At 38.6% G+C, this 13,091-nt stretch overlaps 1 non-coding gene across 1 annotated transcript; it reads left to right on the top strand.

Moving 5' to 3' along the window:
- The first annotated feature begins 5,503 nt into the window (after positions 1 to 5,503).
- LOC125809495 (small nucleolar RNA R71) lies at positions 5,504 to 5,609 on the top strand. The gene has a single exon (XR_007441807.1). It is a non-coding gene; the product is annotated as a small nucleolar RNA R71 (small nucleolar RNA).
- The last annotated feature ends 7,482 nt before the right edge of the window (positions 5,610 to 13,091 follow it).

Here is a 13,091-nt window from a genome sequence, read left to right as displayed (position 1 = left end):
ATCAACCCATAGCAACACACACTCAAATACGCTCATTATCGCAAGAGAAAACAAAATGAAAATACATACATGGAGTAGTGTAGTTGTAGAAAATCAGAGGGGAGAATAAGGGTTGAAGTGACTTTGCGTTACAAATTGAGTAGCAAAATTTGGCCAAGGGAGAAAAGGGAGGGGAAAAATCGCGAACTTGGGATAAAAAATGGGGTTTTGGAGCTGGGCATTTGGTGTTAAGAGGGGCCTGGGTCGGGTATTGGACTAGAAAATGGGTAAAACCCATTCTTTTAATAAAAAATGAAAAAACCTTACCTGGGTGCGCGTGCGGAGAGGACACGGAGTGTTCTGCCTCACGAAATTAATTAAATTTCACGAAGTCAAAATTTTAACACCCCTCCGCGATGCGGAGATGTTACACTGACCATTTTTTTCTTAACATAAAAGTTAATCCTCGTCGAATCCAAATTTTTGGGGCCCCTCAGCGAAGCGGGACGATCACGGACCGTTCTGCCTCGACTTGGAAAATTAATTCCAAGCGAGGCAACATTCTCACACACCTCTGCTACGCACCATGGGTCCTGAAAATCGTTTCCTACACAATTTAAGCACAACACTCATTAGTTAAAACACGATGGGTTGCCTCTCATCCATCGCCTTAGTTTTGGTCATGGAACGACTCATATTTTTGTAACTTTTTGGATATATCATCTTTTTTTTACTAACTCCTATGAATTGAAATAACAAAACAAAAGAATAGAAATCCTAACTATTACAAGGGGTCACGAGTTGCCTCTCGTGCAGTTCCTGATTAAACATCGCGGTATGACCCAGCTCATGACTTACTCGTCATTCAAGGTGAGCGCTTCAAGCTCACGATCAACATCATTTCCAAAGTAGTGAGCATGTTGCCCATTCACAAGGAAAGTAGAGCTCTTATCCTTGTTCCTTAGCTCCACAACACCATGTTGGTTCATCCTCACAACTTTAAATGGGCCACTCCACTTAGATCGAAGCTTTTCGGGGAACAACTTTAATCTTGAATGTGCGTGACACAATATGCTTGTCATGCCACCTCTTGGTCTTCTCCTTGTATAAATTGGCATTTTCATATGCGTGGAGCCTGAATTCTTCTAACCCATGCAGCTGCGTTATCCTTTTCTTTCCTACTAACTCAACATTCAGATTCAACTTTTTGATTGCCCAATATGCTTTATGCTCCAATTCAGCTGGGAGGTGACACACTTTTCCAATCACCATTCGATAAGGAGAAGTCCCTATCGGTGTCTGGTATGTGATACGGTATGCCCACAAAGAATCATCTAACTTGTCAGCCCAATCTTTCCTTTGGGCATTCACAGTTATTTGGAGGATCTGCTTCATTTCTCGATTAGACACTTCCACCTGCCCACTAGTCTAGGAATTATAAGTTGTAGCTACCTTGTGTCTCACCCCATATTTTGCTAGCAAATTTTGCACTGAACTATTAATAAAGTGCGTACCTACATCACTTATCATGGCCTTTGGAGTTCCGAACCTGGTGAAGATGTGCTTCCTGATAAACTTCACTACCACCTTTTCATCATTAGATGGTAGTGCAACTGCTTCTACCCACTTAGACACATAGTCCACTGCCACTAAGATGTACAAATTGCCACGGGAATATGGGAATGGTCCCATGAAGTCTATCCCCTAGACATCAAAGATCTCAACTTCAAGTATGTTGCTTAATGGCATCTCATGCCTTCTATAAATAGTGCACATCCTTTGACACTGATCACAGCCCTTCACAAACATTGCATCATCTTTAAATAAAGTAGGCCAAAAGAAACCAGATTGCAATACCTTATGTGCAGTGTGTTGCCCCCGTGATGTCCACCATATGGCGAAAGGTGACAACTCTCCAACACTTGTACTACCTCTTGTTCAACTACACACCTTCTCACCATCTTATCAGGTCCTTGCTTGAATAAGAACGGGTCATCCTATATATAAAAGTGTGCATCATACTTCAGCCTCTCCTTTTGATGTATTGAGGCCCCAGGTGGAAATCAAGCACTCACCAGAAAATTCACAATTTCAACATACCACAGTACTTGAGCAAGGTCCAAGGCAAGTAATTGCTCATTAGGGAACTCTTCGCGAATCTGCCCTTCATTCTTCACATGAGATGAATCCTTCAATCTAGACAGATGATCAGCTATCTGGTTTTCAGTTCCCTTCCTCTCTTTAATCTCTAGATCAAACTGTTGCAAAAGTAGTATCCACTTAACTAGCCTTGGCTTTGCATCCTTCTTGTTAAACAAATACTTTATTGCAGCATGGTGAGTGTAAGCAACAACCTTGGTGCCTACCAAGTACGACCTGAACTTATCAAAGGCAAATACTAATGCTATCATCTCTTTCTTTATGACCGTATAATTTGACTGAGTTGCATCAAGTGTCTTGCTAGCATAGTAGATGGAATGAAACATCTTATCCTTCCACTACACCAACTGATGTATCACTAGTATCGCACATGAGCTCGAATGGAAGCTCCCAGTTAGGAGAAATCAAAATAAGAGCTTCTATCAACTTCTTCTTCAAGAGCTCAAATGTCTGCAAACATTTCTCATCAAACACAAAGTCCACCTCTTTTTCTAGTAGATTGCACATGGGTCTTGCAGTCTTAGAAAAGTCCTTGATGAATCTCCTATATAACCCAACATGCCCTAGAAAGCTTCTAACTCCCTTCACAGTGATGGGTGGTGGCAGCTTTTCAATCACCTCCACTTTGGCTTTATCAACTTCTAGCCCATTCCTGGAGATTTTGTGTCCCAACACAACCCCCTCTCGAACTAAGAAGTGACACTTCTCCCCGTTCAACACCAGATTTGTTTCTTCACACCTTGCAAGGACTTTGTCAAGATTAGTCAAATAAGGTCAAAAGACTCACCAAACACCGAGAAGTCATCCATAAGCACCTCAAAAAAATCCTCAACCATATCATGGAAGATTGCCATCATGCATCTTTGGAATGTCGTCGGTGCATTGCATAATTTGAATTGCATACGGTTGAATGCATAAGTGCCATACGGACAAGTGAAGGTAGTCTCCTCCTGATCCTCTAGTGTAATGACTATCTGATTATACCCTGTGTAGCCATCTAGAAAGTAGTAATGTTCTTGCCCATCCAATCTATCCAACATTTGATCAATAAAAGGCACCGGGTAATGATCTTTTCTAGTGGCATTATTCAACTTCATGTAGTCCATGCAGATACGCTACCCAGTTATTGTCCTTGTGGGGATAAGTTCATTCTTCTCATTGGTAATCACTGTCATTCCACCCTTCTTGGGTACACATTGTACCGGACTCACCCATTTACTATCTGATATGGGATACACAATCCCTGCATCTAACCACTTGATCAGTTATTTCATTACCACATCTTTCATCACTGGATTTAGTCTCTATTGGTGTTGTGCACTAGGCTTATGCCCTTCATCCATTTAGATTTTATGCATGCACAATGTGGGACTGATACCATGAATATCAGACATGTGCCAACCCAATGTTGTTTTTCTCTTCCTCAAAATGCTTAATGATGCTTTCACCTGTGATTCAGATAATGCTGCAGACAAAATAACTGGTAAGGTCTTATCTTCACCCAAAATGCATACCTGAGGTGGGTTGGCCGTGCTTTTAATTCTAGCTTGGGTTTTTCTTCAATGGAGGGCTTGGGTGGAGGACCCAACACCCTATTCAAAGGTTCACAGTGTTCTATTGATGTGCCCACAATAGCCACATCCAAAAATTGTACCATTTCATGTGCCTCATCATCCCCATAGATATCATCTCCCACTAGTACTCGCTTCAATGGGTCCTTGGATGCAATATATTGGGCTTCTACTTCAATATCTATCACCGTTATCGCAGACAGCTCTTCATATATAGTAGGGAGCTTTAATACCTTGTAAACATCAAACACCTCTACTTTGTCATGTGCCCGCATAGTGAGTTGCCCAGCTGCTACATCTATCATATCACGCCCTGTAGCCAAGAAAGGTCTTCCCAAGATGAATGGGACCTTCGGATTTGGCTCAAAATTTAACACTACAAATTCTACTGGAATATCAACAATCCCACTTGCACTAAGACATCCTCTACAACACCCTCTAGCCTAGCTACAGATCTATTAACCAACTGCAAGATGATGGTAGTAGGTTTAGGACTACCTAACCCCAGCTTTTTATACAATGACGTTGGCATCAAATTTATACTAGCTCCTAGATCACACAATCCTTGTGCATGAATGCTCTGCCCTATAGTGATCTGAACCGTAAAACTACTCGGATCTTTCAGTTTGGTGGAGAAATTATTTTGGATTCGGGAACTGCACTCTTCAGTAAGTAATACAATCTCATACCCAGTCAGTCTCCCCTTGTTTGCCACGATTTCCTTCACATATTTAGCATACCTGGGTATACCCTACAAAACATCTACCAATGGAAAATTAATATGAACTTGCTTCAAAAGAGAGAGAAATTTACCAAAGAATTCATCCTCCTTCTGTTTCTTGAACTTCTGAGGGAATAGAGCAGGTGGTTTCACTATTGGTTGCACTTTTTCTTCTTGTGCAACAACCTCACTCTCCTTAGGTTCACTCTCCTTGCTCACAGATTCAGTATTTCTTTTCTTTGGAGCCAACTCCTCCAACTGCAAACCACTGCGAGTACCTACCACATTTACCTGCTTGGGATTTGGATCAGTATTTCCCTATAAACCTCCTTGCGGTCGTGAGTTCTGGGCACTAGCAAACTGCCCAAATTATTTCTCCAGATTTTGTGTAGCTAGCTAATTATTTCTCACATCAACAGCTAACTGAGCTTGATAGGCCATGATCTTCTTCAACATCTCTTCTATGCTCATGTTATTCGACTGCTTATTTGGCTGCTCCCATTGGGCCTGTGATTGATACCCATGTGCATTTCCTTGGGGTCTATATTGATTTTTTCCTTGGGCCTAATTCTAATTACCTCCCTAGGAAAAATTTGGATGGTTATGCCAACTAGGATTGTAAGAGTTTCCATAGTTCTGCTTGTCTCCTCCTCGTTGTGCATTCCCTACAAAATTCACAGAATCTGGGTTTACACCACATACCTGTGCACTATGATCACTTCCTCTATCAATTACAGACCAAGTTGGTGGCTGTTGGACTACATTCACCTGAGTCGGCTGTTATCCCAATGATAGATTGTTGAAGTCAGTGTTCATTATGTTCTACATCGCAGCAATCTGTGCAGTTAAAGCAGTCACTGCATCTACTTCCAGCATGCCTACAGTTTTCTGTATCATGGGTTTCGCTCATCATCCGTTCCATTCGGGGTTACCCTGTGAGATGATGTTCAGCAAGGTGAACAATTCAGCATAAGTCTTCTCCAAAGTCTGTCCACCTGCAGCTGAACCAAGTAAAATCTTGGTGTTAGGCTCCAATACTTCAATAAAGGTATGGACCAACACCTCGTTAGCCTGATGATGATGTGGACAGCTCATCAACATCAATTAAACTTGTCCCAAGCTTGGTACAAGTTCTCTCCTCCTTTCTGTCGAAAACTAAAAATGTCATTCCTCAACTTAGTTTTTTTCCCAGATGGGAAAAATCTAATAAAGAACTTCTGTGCAAGATCATCCCAGGAGGTAATGGAGTTAGAGGGCTCAAAATTCAACCATCTTTTTTCCTCCCTAAGCAGAGAAAAAGGAATAAAGTGAGCATCACGTAATCCACATTCACTCCACTGGAGTGTAAGTATCACTAATCTCGAGGAAATTCTGTACATGGACTGTTGGATCCTCATGCGACAGACCAGTGAACTGCCCATTAGTGTGCAATAGTTGCACCATACTCTGCTTCAATTCAAACCTTCTACCAACTTCAGGTTTCTGAATGCATGAAGTCACATTGGTGGTACGCGGAATTGCCACGTCTCTTACTTTTATCTGAGCCATTAGTGCAAGTTCTTCTTGCTCAACTCTTGTTGTTGGAGATGATGTTCACTAGCAATAAGAGTGACTGGGTAAGTGAGTCATCTTTGCCTTCTCTGGTAGTGAACGAATCTTTTCGGTTCAACTAGAGGCTCTACCAAGTCCTGATCGTCTTCCAGTTTGGAAATTCAACACAACCTGCAAAATGAATTTCTAAGATCAAGTTGTCAACACTTGCCTTTTAACTTCAGAAATCAGAAAAATCAAATAATTCCTAATTCTAAAGTCCCCGACAGCGGCGCCAAAAACTTGTTGCGCCCAATCGCACACGCCAGTGTACTTGGTCGTTCAAGTATTCAAGTGGCACTTATAAAGAGTCGGGTATCGTACCCACATGGACTAGCGATTAGATTAACTTGATTGTTCCAATACTTTCAGCTTAACACAAGTGTTATCAAGATTTCAAGAGTGATTTATTTTATAATTTAAAAGTTAACCAAAGTTAAACAAGCGCGATTCAAATTCAAGGGTTTCAAACAATGATTGAGTAAAGTCCAGGGCTGCATCTTTTATCAAGATTCATGCAATTTATCTTATTTAAATAGATGTTTATCAACTATCGAATCAATGATCACAAGGTTACATATATGATTATGGTCTCCCGACCTCTAATTGCCTACTATAAATGACAACCTAACTACATCATTAAGCGGGGATATGTTGGACCAAGTACCGAGCATTACGATTTCTTCCTGTATAATGACCAAGCATGGTTTCTAAGTATATCCCTATCCTAGATACAAACTAACCCTAATTATTAAGAGAAAATCATGCTCCTTATGCCCCACGTTCTATCCTCTTATTCTTCTCCCAAGTTCAATTCGGACAATGTATTTATTTCACTGGTGATCAGGCACGAAATATGAAAAACAAGAACATAAGAGAGATTCATCTGATAGTTAAATGCAATCCATAAAAACTTAATCAATTACAATCATCATGTAGTCACAGCCCATTTTAGTGTTCGTTTCTCCATTTAAGCTCACCTACATAACTAATCATGTTGGTTAGCATATATACCATCAAAAGACTCAACATGACTATAAGTCAACACAAATTGATTCCAAACTTGGCTTAAATGCGGGCATTATTAGGCTTCTAGGCATATAAATACGCCTAAGATCAACAAGATACACGACATCCTAACAAAAACTTAAAAGTAAATGGGAATCCTCTGGAAGTAAGGAGGCTCACAAAAGCAACTCTGGAACTATAAGTGGTATCAACGATGCGCATGTTGATGACCCTGAACTCATTTATCTGCATCATGAAAAATGCAGGCCAAAAGACGTCAGTACATGGAATGTACGAGCATGAAAGGGGAATTCTAAACCACAGACATAAGCTTGAACTGATAAAAAGATACTCAAAGATACTCGACTCAGTTCAAGAATACTCAACTCATTATAAAGCAACAATAAAAGATGTAGTATAAAGAAGGCTTTTAAAACAGTTAATGACAACTCAAAGTATTTAAAAATACAATAATACTCTTTACTCTTATTTGGATGATTCTCTAACCGACAACCATCACTATGAGGTATGTGATGATACAGTATTTCACCCACGCTGCTAGAACTGTCCAATACCTTGCTAGTGTATAAGACATTCTCAACTAAGTGGATCCACTAAGATTTGCTTAAAAGCAATAAGGAATCATCTAAAAAGTATGACCCTTTACCCATGTTGGCATACATGGTTTATGAGGACTTTGAGTTGTCTGAACTCATCCCCATATCGGTGTTCAATACTACTCCCAATAATATAACTCATGCTCATCTATTTTAAAAAATTATTCATCCTCAAACTTTGAGATTATTACTCAAAAGGTTCTCTTAAAAGAGATAGTGCTCAAAACTCCTCATGAACTCATTTGGAAAAATGAAGGTTTCCTCTCATTTTAAATGTAAATGTATTTACTCTTGGGAATAGGGAAAAAGGCCTGAAGTATATCCGAACTTTGACCGAAATTGTTGTGACAATACCAAACTTTGGTATAGACTTTTTACCCCCTGCACTATTTAATAGTGTATTTTAAAGGTATATATGTGCCCATGTGGACATCATAAATATTGCATCATAATAAATAGTAATGTGTCCATGTGGGCACATATATACCTTTAAAATACATTATTAAATATTGTAGGGGATAAAAGGTCCTCCATAAAGTTTGGTATGGTAACAGCAATTTCGGCCAAAGTTGAAGTATTTTTCAGACTTTTTTTCCCTTGGGAATACCAAGTTCCCATATATTCATTTTGAAAAATGAAACTCAACTCAGCTCATCCTCATACTCAAGTACTCAAGTCTTAAAACAAGTTTTAAAAGTTTGCAAAAGACTTCTAGAAATGGCTCAAAGGACTTCCTCAAACTTTACTCTTAACTCTATCTTGAATTTGAATTATGAATTTAAGAGTTATGACTTGCATACACATGATCTTTCAAGTATTAATAAAGATTTGAAGTATGTGTTGATGAGTCCAAGATTTGGACTCATTTAGGGCTCTATTTATATAGAATTAGTGTAATCAAATGCTCAAGTTATGCCAATAACTGATGTAAAACCCTTGATTTTCAGATATATGGGTTGAGGAACAAAGCTAGGACATAAATGGTCAACAAAGACAACACAAGCTGAAAAAGAGAAGAGGAAAAACAAGCCTGATGATCACCGATATCACTCAGCAAATCGCCAAGTCACTCCTCTATTGCCTAAATTTATAGAACTCTGAGATTGGATTAGGAATAACTTAGGTGAGCAGCATTTCCATTCGGCGTATCGCCGATCACATCGGCGGCGGATGACCTTGTCGCCAAAGGTACTGATGGAGATCCAGATAAGTGCTGATGGGTGAGTTAAAAGGCAAAAAGGCACATTGCGGAATCAAATGGAGATCCCAAATTGGCTCACCTAAAATTACAGTGGTTGGACTAAGAAGATGTGAAGAATGAAAGCGAGATGAAGACCGATCGGTGAGTCGCCGAACGGTTGGCGAAGCCCGACTTTCCTCATCGATTGGTCCCAAAAAGCCACACATCAAACTTGTATAAATTAATTTGTGCAAGAGAGAGAAAGCATTTAGATAACGTGAGAACAAAAGATAGAGAGAAAAAACACTACCACTGTTGATTTGAATTGATTTTTAGCAAGGTTTTTCATTTGTGTTTTGTAATAGAGAAGATTTAGTTAATTTTAATTTTCGAATTTCATTTACCCAGCTATGGAGAACGTGGAAGGTATTGAATTCCATCTTTTTACTATGATTGGCTAAAACCCTAATGTAATGACCCGGAAAACTAGTAGGTGGAACTAGAGCCTAACAAGTGTGTAATTGAGTTTAATATGGGGTGTGAGGTTGTAAAATGAGTTCCCGAGCTTTGGTTGAGGGGCTTAGGGGTTAAACGTCAAGGTACGACCCCCCAAGGACTAACCAAGGGTCCTTGAGGAGGACCCTAAAGTCTAACCCCCAAATCTGCCTAAAACCAAAAAGTTGTCAAAACTGTGGTGACCTACGGATGGCACCTACTGGGCGTAGGTCCATCCACGCGCCGTAGGTCATGGGACGTAGGTCAAGATCCCATTTTTGGAGCTGCAGACCTGACCTACGACTCAACAGCACGACCCGTAGGTCCACTCATGATCCGTGAGTGGAGGGCGTGAGTTTTAACCTGCAAAAGTTATCTAGGTTCGGCCAAGGCATAGACATTTTAGGTAATTCGATTTTAATTAGTTTTAAGTAGGGTTATTTAATATAGTATCTATACATATATATAAAGTATTTTAAGTCATTAAAACAGCCTAATTAATTCATTATAACCCAAGACCCCAAATCAAATCCCAACTACTCTCCTCACCAAAATCTTCTCTCTAGAAACCTCCATTGAAGAACAAGTTCAAGGTCAAGTCTAGTGGTCAAGGAGAAGCCTTTTCTCTTCAAATTCATGAGTAAATCTACATGAAGTATGGAAGTTTTCATCCTTGGGTAGGTATCACCAAAGGAGTCCCTTCAAAAGCTTTTTTCTCAAATCTAGAAATCTCCAAATAGCTAGGGTTTCAACTCAACCCCATGGATTCCTTTCAAAGTTTCTTTTAAAGGTTGAATTATGTTTGTTTATGAATGTATTACGGATTTTATAAGATTTCAACTTGAATTCCTTAAGAATCCATGAGTTCTCCAATCCTAGCTATGGTTCTTCTTTACATTATGAATGTTGTTGCAAGTTGGTCCAAATTGATTGTGTGTGAGTAGATTATGATGTAATTTCATGATTTTGATATGATTCTACATGTATACTTGACTAACCTAAGATTCTAGGGTGAAATTGATGTGGCCTAGGGTTATTTCAAGAAAGAGACAAATTGAGGGTTTAGATGTGACCTTTTAGGATTGAAAAACTTCTTGATGAATTTCCTTAGATTAGATCACCTAGACATGAATTGCTTATAACTAAATCTTATAGACATGAACTGACTTGATTAGGGCTTACATGATGAATCATGGTTGAAGTACTATTGAGATTTAGTTTACTTGATGTTATGTGTCTATAATTGAGTAAGAATGAAGCATGTGGTTAGTTTACCTTGAGATTTAGGTTTACATGATGACCATGTGAGGTGTTGCATGAGAGTAATGCTCATAATATGAAGATGACTCCTAAGGATTTAATGGTAAAAGATAATATGAATAAGTTAAGGATGTTAAACCTTAAAGAAGGAAGCTATTATGTATGTTGAATTGTATATGGAATTATTGTGAAAGGACTTCATCCACATGATCTATAATATGAGTGTATGAGTGTATACATGCAATGAATAATGTAATTGAGTTATGACTATATCTATGTCTCATGTGGTGAATGCTAGATGTGTTGACTTAACATGATCCTAGCATGCAAGATATGAGGGGTATGTATGATTATGATGTTATGTGCATGTTTTATGAACACTTAAAAAGGGAAGTGTCTATGATGATAATGTTGTTGTTGTGTCATTGAAAAGACAATTACACACACACATACCCCTCTTGCATGAACATGACTATGATGTGACTAAGGTGTTGTTGAAAGGCTAATTCTCATATGCACCCTCACACATGACTATGCATGAAGTATGTATGTTTATGACAAGTTTGTTGTGTTGATTGAAAGGCTATTCTCATGAACACACTATGAATATGATATGAAAGGTTTACTCACATATTAATGATTCTAAGGTTGAAAGGACATTCTCACCTAATGAATCTATGAGTTATTATGATACTATGTTGGTTTGAGTACCTAGTGCATTCTTTCATGAACATGAACTTAAGTAAAGAATTAATATGACTTTTAAAGGGAATTATTCTTAGCACGGAGTGGATTTGATATGAAAAATGAAATGGAAGCTTTTACGTTAGAAAGTCTGGCTTCCTAATGTAAGTGATCTCATGAGATAGAAACCTTTTACGCTAGTAGTCCGGGTTTCTAGTAGCAATCTCCCTATCCCATAACTATGTGCCTACAAAGGTCTTTAGCTAGTGGATCTACCTAAAAGCTAAATGTGTTAGCTCTACCTTAGGCAAGTAGGACACCTGTTTTCGGTATGGGGGGTAAGACACCGGATTCCATGTAGCTCAACATGGTCAATGTCGGTTAAGGCTATATTTCCCTATATGATGAGAATATGAATTATGATAAGAACATGAGTTATGTAGTATGGTTCCTCAAGATGTTGTACTTAGTATTAGTGGGGGTATGGGACTTCATTCATGCATTGCACAAGTAGACTTTGAGAGTGGGAATGGTATGCCTCTTTTATGATATGATGATTATGAGTTAAATGTATTCTTTTTATGAACTATGAACATGAACTATACTTATGACTTCTTAATGAGCTTTACTTAGTGTGAGTGGGGGTATGGGACTTCACTTATACATTGCACAAGTAGACTTTTATGGGGATATGGTGTGGTTTCCTTATGATATGAAGATATATGAATTTAAGTATGCATGATATGGATTATTTCTATTAGTGTTGGCTATGAATACGGTTAAGGTATGTTATGCATGATTATGGTGGCCTAAAAGTGACACTTACTGTAGATAGGATTATGGAATCCTGTCTATGCATTGCACAAGTGTAGCTTAGGGTTGCTTATGTGATAGTTCTATTATGATGATATGATCTTGGTATGTAATTATGCATGTGAACTTTGTCTTGTGAAGAGTGGAGTATGCATTATGTTGTGTTGGAGACTATGCTTGTGATTATGATGATATCTTTTATGTTATGATGAATTGTGCATGGTTTGTCTTATGAGCAACATTCTCCAACTATTTCAAAGATGATATTCAAAAGTGGCATATATCATGGATTCAAATAAAACGTCCCTTTTATGCATGTTTTAAGGATTTTTGTGCATGTCTTCCATACTTAGTACATTTTTGTGCTAACCCATATATCTACATTTTCTATAAGTGTAGGGTTTGGTGATATCGGATTCTACCCTCGTGGCTAGGACTATAGTAGATCAGGAAGAAGAAGATTGGTGAGTCCTCATAGTATTTGAGGGCTTGACCATATGTCCTTTACGTTTTAGACTTATGTAAGGGCTACGGCCCTAAGATTGTATTCAAGAGTTTTAATTCAAATGTTATAGATGGTTTGAGACATAGTGTCATAGACTCTCTCTTATTATATGAAAGACTTCAATTGTAAATAAAAGTTTTAATTTTCCACATATTTTCCTATATTCTTATGTCATGATATGCAAAGGGCTTGTATGAGACCCCTTCGGGGTCAAGTATGCACTGTTACATCTATGGGTACCCTTGGGTCGTGATAAACTATGTATTAGAGCATAAGGTTTTGGTATGGTTTTAGGATCTCTCAAACCACATCTAGTAGAGTCTTGTTAAAAAATGTGAAGCGCACCACAATTTATGAATAGGAGTCTATCATATATTAGGAAAACTTCACTTTTTCATTCTCTAAGTCGTGCCCTAGAGCTTTGGTTTATTAGGTCTTGCTCCTAATATGTGCCCTATGGTTTTTAGGATTTGACTACTTCAAGGGCTTACGTTGACAAGAATGAGGT

This window comes from Solanum verrucosum, unplaced genomic scaffold (genome assembly GCF_900185275.1).
Source record: "Solanum verrucosum unplaced genomic scaffold, falcon-dt-bn FXZP01000062.1, whole genome shotgun sequence".
Classification (NCBI taxonomy): Eukaryota; Viridiplantae; Streptophyta; class Magnoliopsida; order Solanales; family Solanaceae; genus Solanum; species Solanum verrucosum.
Note: the sequence above shows the minus strand (reverse complement) of the source record. Positions and strands in the feature narration are given on the sequence as shown.